Genomic DNA, 7,391 nt, shown 5'->3' on the forward strand with positions numbered 1-7,391 from the left:
GCCATGGGTGTTTATTATACTATTGACACTACCCTTTTATGGGCTTGCAAATCTCCAAAATAAAAAAGAAATAATCATAAAAACAAACTATATCAGTTTAAAAAGAAAGTCATCTCATAATTGAGTCTTTACAGGTTAGTCTTTTAATGATTTCACTTTGCACAACCAAGTATTGTTTGGGGAAGACACCTTGTTCTGAAACAACCTCAAATGAGGCTCTACTAAGAAATTCTGAGGAGAAACTGAGGGAAGCAATAACAAAGGAGGCAAAACCAAAAACAACAACAACAAAAACACCCTACAAATTCAGCAGCTCTTCCTGGGTGAGGAGCTCCCAGTGTAGATGTTGACATGAATAAGCCTTTTAAACATGTCTTTAAAAAGAAACACTGGGCCAGGCACGGTGGCTCACCTCTGTAATCCCAGCACTTTGGGAGGTTGAGGCAGGGGGATCACTTGATCCCTGGTGTTTGAGACCAGCCTGAGCAACATAGCAAGACCTTCTCTCTACAAAAAATAAAATAAAAATAAATTAGCTGGGCATGGTGGTGGGCGGCAGTAGTCCTAGCTACTCAGGAGACTGAGGCGAGATAATTGCTTGAGCCCAGGAGGTTGAGGCTACAGGGAACCATGATTGCACCACTGCCTCCAGCCGGGGTGACAGAGTGAGACCCCATCTTGAAAAAAAAAAAAAAAAGAAAGAAAGGAAAAAAAGAAACACTGGTTGTGAGGAGCAGAACCCCAGCCAGTAAGTCAAAAAGCAGGGGTGGGTGGGTGGCGGGGCGTGGAATAAAACCTGTGGTAATTTTTTATTTTTTCAGAGATGAAGTCTCGCTCTGTTGCCCAGGCTGGACTGCAATGGCGCGATCTTGGCTCACTGCAACCTTTGCCTCCCGGGTTCAAGAGATCCTCCCACCTCAGCCTCCCATGTAGCTGGGACTACAGGTGCACACCACCATGCCCAACTAATTTTTATATTTTTTATAGAGACAGGGTTTCACCATGTTGGCCAGGCTGGTCTCAAAATCCTGGGCTCACGTGATCTGCCCACCTCGGCCTCCCAAAGTGCTGGGATTACAGGCGTGAGCCCCCGTGCCTGGCAGAGAGTTGTGTCTTGACAAAATGACCCTCAACAGTGCCCCGAGTGGATTAAAATCTCAAAGAACTCAGAAGCGAAAAGAAGATGATGTGCTTCGGAAAACAGAGCTGGAAGACTCAAGAAGTGGTTCTTGAAGATAATGACACCGATGTTGACGACACAGGTGATGGATGGGAATAAAGGGACCCGTATGTGACGCAGAAGAAGCATGTCTTCTAAATCAATGCATTGCATGAGGGTGAGTCAACCGCTGCACTGTCAACCCAGACATTTACGAGAGGTGACACTGTGGGCTTCTTCTTCACACAAGTTCTAGTTGGGTGTGTGTGGGTGGTCTTCTACATGGTGACTCAGGGCCCAGTCCCTCTCCTTGTGGTGGATTCACCATCACCTAGGCTCCAGTGTCTGGGGAGATTCCCGGCATCCAGCCAGCAGATGGTGAAGACTTGGGAAGGTTGGGTGTGGGGAGTTTCCAAGGCCAGGCATGGAAGCAGCGCCCACCATTATGTCCCAATCTCATTGGACAGACTCTGTCATGTGACTGTCCTGACTGCAAGGGAGGCTTGGAAATGGAGACAACCTGTATTGTTAGGAGTAAGAGGAAGCAATTTGATGAACAACTGGCTAGTCTACCCCACATCCTATCTTATCTCACTTTTGATTTCAAAATGCATTTCTAATTTAATCAATGAATTATATTTTATAAGCACTCTTGTGACTTTTCCATCCACAATCAAAACATTTACATCTTCAAGATGGATAAAGAACATTTTGGAGGATCCAGCTGGACATTGCCCTGTATTTACGGTTCCCTTGTGTGTAAGGCACAAGTGTTAGTTCTTGGTTTGGAAAGATGTTTGCATTAGATTCAGTGAAAAAAGCAAGTTAAAGAGCTCACAGCTATGGAGTTCCTACGGTTGCCCACACGTCAGCAACTCGGGAGGTGAGTGGCTTGGCTGGAGGGTTCAGCATGGGACCCCCACGGTGTGGCTTCAGCACGTATTGCCTCCTGTGACGACGCAGGAGGTAGAAAGTAATTTTATCTTTCTGTGAAAAAAAAATGTGGTGTATATGCATGGAAAAATGTGTATAAGGAAACACCCCAAAATATTAATAGTGGCATTGCCTTGAGAATAGAAAGGGGGGAAATTTTAGCAAAATAGTAGTAAACATTTTATTGCCCGGACATATGGAAAAGTGCACAAATTGTGAACGTCCAGCTTGAGGAATTTTCACAAATGAAATTCCCACGTATAATCAGCACCCGATTAAGCCATAGAACATTCCAGACCTGCTTCCAGGCCCTCCCTCTTCTCCCAAGGGTGGCCAGCCCAGCTCCGAATGCCCCAGGCTAGTTTCCAAGGTTGTGGTCTCTGAGTCATCATAAACGGAGCCTCCCAGGGTCTGGCCTCTTGCACACAGACTCATGCTGTGAGAGTCATCCTTGCTGTGTGTGCACGAAGCTGTTCATTTCCTTGCTGTATAGTGGAGTAGAGGCGATTTCAACTTTTCTTTATGATGATTTATATTTCCCATTTCTCTACAGTGAATATATATTGCTTGCATAAGGAAACAAATTTTCAAAAATCAAATGGAGAAAAAAAAAACCAGTTGATTTTCCAACAGCAAAAACCCAGCGCTGTCTTGGGACCTCCGGCCCAGGAAAAGCTGCAAAACATACCATTTCTGGCCTAGGCCAGCCTGTCTGTCGGCAGCGTCACCGCAGGCGGCGTCCTCTGGGGTCCCATGATCCAGCTCCAGCAGGCAGCTGAGGCCTGGAGCCAGGCAGGAGGCAGCCCAACTCCGGCTAAATATACGTGCGGGAGGCTCCTCCCAGCCTGTGGATCTCTCCTGGCCCTTTTCTTTCCCAGTAAAGCCGGAGGAGGTTCGGGAGAACAAAGGCAGGTCCCCGGAAAGAGCCAAGGCCAGGCAGGAGGAGCCCCGGAGAGAGCCTGAGAGCCGGGGCCGGGCAGCCTCAGACCAGAGAGCCGGCCCTGCCAGGCATCGGCGGTCGGAGAAGACGTGCAGTTTACGCAGACCTCGGGTGATTTTGGAGCAAAGCTCCCAGCACTTCGCTGAAACGGGAAGGGCTCTGCAGCCCGGAGGACATGTGGGGCTCGCCCTCCCCTCCCAGGCCAGGCTGCGGGCAGGCGTTCTACAGCCTCCCCGTCTCCCACACCACCCACGCGCCCTGAGCTTGCAGGAGCCGCCTGCCTCCTGGAGTCCTTCCTCCTGAGTGTGGAATGCGCACACGCCCTACATACACGCTGGCGTTCTCGCCTTCCCAGCGTGGGAAGGAGCTAGAACCAGGGGAAAGATGGCGGGCCAGAGCGTCCCTCTGCCGTGTGGCTCAGGGGAAGCAGCTCTGCTCACATCTCCAGGATCTGCCTTGGAGGCTCAGGAGGAGGTGGGTCCGGAGCCAGCGGAGGGCTTTGCATCCCAGGCCCGCTGGCCACCACCTGTGTGATCGTAGGAAAACCACTTTGCCTCTAGAGTCTCAGTTCCCTCATCTGTAAAATGGGGATGATTGTAGGACCTGAATTATAGGGTTGTGAGAATTAAGTGGGTTAAAAAAAAAAAAACTCTTAGAACAATATTGGGCTCATGATAATTGATAAGTATTATTAGGTGTGCAAACTCACATGCACACATACACTAATACATACACACACGCACACATTCATGCATGTACACACACACACATATACACAGCCATGCATACAGGGACAATTCACACACACACATACACACACATATACACACATGCAAGCACACATCTATACATATGTACATTACACATGTACACATGTTTACACATGCATACAGAGACACACTCTGACACACATACACACACATGCACACGTGAGTCACCTAAAATCTGGACCAGGGCCACGTGCAGCCCTAGAGAAGGAGAATCTTGCCTTGCGTGGTGCAGCGGCCTTGGGAAGGTCTCCTACTTGTTATTCATTCTCCTTCTAAATTATTATTCATTCTTACTAATGACAAAGCAGTTCCTCCCTTGGGCCAGAGGCTGGCCCTGCTGTCTTAGATTGGATTCTCTGGGGAGCCGGTTCCCTGGGAGCTGGGATCTGAGTAGAAAGAGTCTGTCGGGAGGGGATCCAAGAAGCACAGTGGGAGAGCGGGGGCGTGGTGGGGAAGGGAAGGAGCCAGACAGGATGTGGCAGTGAGCAGCTGGGGCTCTGTCCTGCTGCAGGGTGGGGGCAGGGGCGGTCGTAGGACAAACCGCAAACCTTGACTCCTGTTTGTTGGTGGACGAGGGCTGCTCCTGGGGTGTAAACTCCCAGCACTTCCAGGCTACCCTGTGCCCGGACTCTGGTGTGGCCCTCACTCCTAGATTCACGGGCTCCCTGGCGACATCTCTGCACAACTGTTGGCTCACACGTGGTCCTCTATTCACAGGTGAACAGATACTCAATGCAGGCCTTCGTGTGCCAGGCCAGGGTTCAGGGGAGCGAGGCACACAGCCGTGCCTGCAGGAGGCTTACCCCCTTCATCCAGAAGGTTCCACAAAGCCAAGTAGAATGGGAAAGCATGGGGGAGGGATATGAAGGAGATGGACAAAGGCCAGACAGCAGTGAGCTCTGAGGGACGGGTAAGGATTGGGTGTGTGGGGTGGTTCCTCAAAAGTATATGGAGAATCATCCTATGACATAGCAATTCTGCTCCTAGGTGTCTACTCAAGGGAATTCAAACAGGCGCTCAGACAGATACCTGCGTACCCGTGTTCACAGCAACATTATCCACAACAGCCAGACGCCGGACACTACCAAGGGTCTGTCATGGATGAACAGATAAACACGGCATGCATACAATGCGGTGTTATTCAGTCACAGAAAGGAGAGAAGCTCTGAGTCACACCGCAACATGGCCTGGAAACTGTGATGCAATCATAAAATATGATGACACATTGTGATTCCATTTATGTGAAATGTCTGCAATAGGCAAATCCATAAACACGTAAAGCTCACGAGTGGTTGCCAGGGGCGTGGGGCAGGGGTCGGGAGGGGAAGAGGGAGTGGCTGCTAACGGGGACGGGGTGTTTTGGGGTGATAGGAATGCTCTGGTGCTACATGGACAGTGCTGCTGGTTGCAACAACTCTGTGAATGTATGAAATGCCACTGTATTGTTCAGGTTAAAATAGGCAAGGCGTGGTGGCACATGCCTGTAGTCCCAGCTACTCGGGAGGCCAAGGCAGGAGGATCACTCGGGCCCAGGAGGTCAGAGCTGTGATCACACTGCACTCCAGCCTGGGCGACAGAGTGAGATGTCATCTCTAAAATAAAAAAATGAAATCAAATAAGTAAAACAAAATGGTTAAAATGATACATTTTGTTATGTGAATTTTGCCTAAATAAAAAGAGTTAGCAGGGAGCAGGGGAATTCCAGTCTGAGGGATCGGCATCATTAGGGCCCGGGGACAGAGGCGCTGCTCAGCGTGGCACCCAAAGCAGCAGCAAGGCTTTGTACACAGCAGGAGGGGTGCGAGAGGGAGCCTCCCTGGCCAATCCCCAAGCTTGCCTGGACCATGACCTGAGATCTGGCACGCCCTATGCACTGGCTGCTTCCTCTCCCGGGATCTCTGTCATCTGGAGGTAGGTATTTGACTGATCCCACTTCACAGATGAGGGGAGTGAGGCCTGAGGCTCAGGGAGAAGGGTGGTGGGCCGGGTTGGGAAACCCAGGTCTGTCTGACTCCCAAGCCCCTCAGCACTCAGGGGAATCCCAAACCCCTCCTGTGGCGAAGGCTGCTGGGTTTGGTGTCAGCACGTTAGACTCAGTAAGAAACCTCCACTGAGGGCTGGCTCCCTCCAAACTGGGGCTGGCTCCCTCCAAACCGGGGTTGGCTCTGTGCTGATTCCAGAGTCAAGGCAGAGAGGGAATTGGCAGAGGATGGGGGAGAGAGGGCAGCTGACCCGGGGAGAGGGAGGGGAATTGCAAGAGGGAGGCGCTCACTATCCCCATATCCCTGTGCAAATGGACGTGCTGGGGGTCGGCCCCTGCGTGGGCACAGCTCAGCACACTGTGATGGGGTCCATGTCGGTGGCTGCGGCCTCAGGCCCAGGATGTGCGTTGTCACATGCCCTCTGAGGCCAGGACATGATGGGGAAGAGACGTCTCGAGGCTGTGGGGGGTGGAACCTGCTGGGCCCAAGTTCATCTGTGTCCCCTCGCCTGGCCTCCTTGTGATGAACACATGCATCTGTTATCTGCTGATGCCTAACACACCCCCAGCCTCGGGGGCTTAAGACAATACACATTGATCATCTCATGGTTTTTGTGGGTTGGGAATGTAGAGCTGCCTGGCTGAGTGGTGCTGGCCCAGGGATCTCATGTGGTCAGAGTCAAGGCATTGGCTGGGGCCGGGGTCACAGGGCTCCAAATGGAGCTGCGGGACCCACTTCCATGTTGTTGGCCAAGCCTCAGGCCCTTGCTGGCTGTTTGCGGGAAGTGTCTGTTTCTTGCTACCTGGGACTCCGTAGGGCAGATCACAGCATGACAGCAGCTTCCCACAGAGAGCGAGAGAGGCTGAGACACTAAGGCAGAGGCCACGGTCTTTTTGTAACCTCATCTCGGAAGCGACATGGCTCCATGTCTGCCGTAATGTCTTGTTAAAGGTGAATGACTAAGTCCAGCCTGCACTCAGGGGCGGGAGAATTAAGCTCTCCGTCTTCAGGAGCAGAGTGCCCAGGAATGTGCGGACCTATCTTTAAAACCAGCACCAGGGGTATGCTCAGCCAGGGGTTTGTAGTTTCACCCAGGCTCTGCGAGCTGCTGTGTAAACTCTGGCCTATGACGTGGCAAGAATGGGAAATGTGGGGTCTGCAGCCTTGTGCGTGTGTCCCAGTCTTGCCACTTCCTGGCTGAGTGGCCTTGTGCTCTTCCTCTGAAAACAAGGACTGTAAGGGAAAAGTGGAAACCACCTGTCTGCCAGGAGGAAGGAGGCTGGTGCATGAGCTGTGGCGTAGCTGCAGGTGGAGAAGCATCCCGCGCCACATTTCAGGTGAACAATGAGAGCTACCTGAGTTAATGTTGATCAACCAAAAATGTTATATCAGCGGGGAATGGTGGCTCACACCTATAATCCCAGCACTTCGGGAGGCTGAGGCAGGCGGATGGCTTGATGTCAGGAGTTCAAGACCAGCTTGGCCAACGTGGTGAAACCCTGTATCTGCTAAAAATACAAGAATCAGCCAGGCATGGTGGCAGGTGCCTGTAATTCCAGCTACTCAGGAGGCTGAGGCAGGAGAATCGCTTGAACCTGGGAGGCAGA

At 51.5% G+C, this 7,391-nt stretch overlaps 1 long non-coding RNA gene across 4 annotated transcripts in view; it reads left to right on the plus strand.

The window, feature by feature from the left end:
* Nucleotides 1–5,485, plus strand: part of LOC126944362 (uncharacterized) — a 28,080-nt gene extending 22,595 nt beyond the window's left edge. For 3 of the 4 annotated variants that reach the window (XR_007722025.1, XR_007722024.1, XR_007722026.1), the window contains 2 exons: nucleotides 824–4,519; nucleotides 4,790–5,485. This is a non-coding gene — a long non-coding RNA (uncharacterized LOC126944362). The remainder of the gene's footprint in view (nucleotides 1–823; nucleotides 4,520–4,789) is intronic. The other variant, XR_007722027.1, reaches the window with a different exon arrangement.
* The last annotated feature ends 1,906 nt before the right edge of the window (nucleotides 5,486–7,391 follow it).

This window comes from Macaca thibetana, chromosome 20 (genome assembly GCF_024542745.1).
Source record: "Macaca thibetana thibetana isolate TM-01 chromosome 20, ASM2454274v1, whole genome shotgun sequence".
NCBI lineage: Eukaryota > Metazoa > Chordata > Mammalia > Primates > Cercopithecidae > Macaca > Macaca thibetana.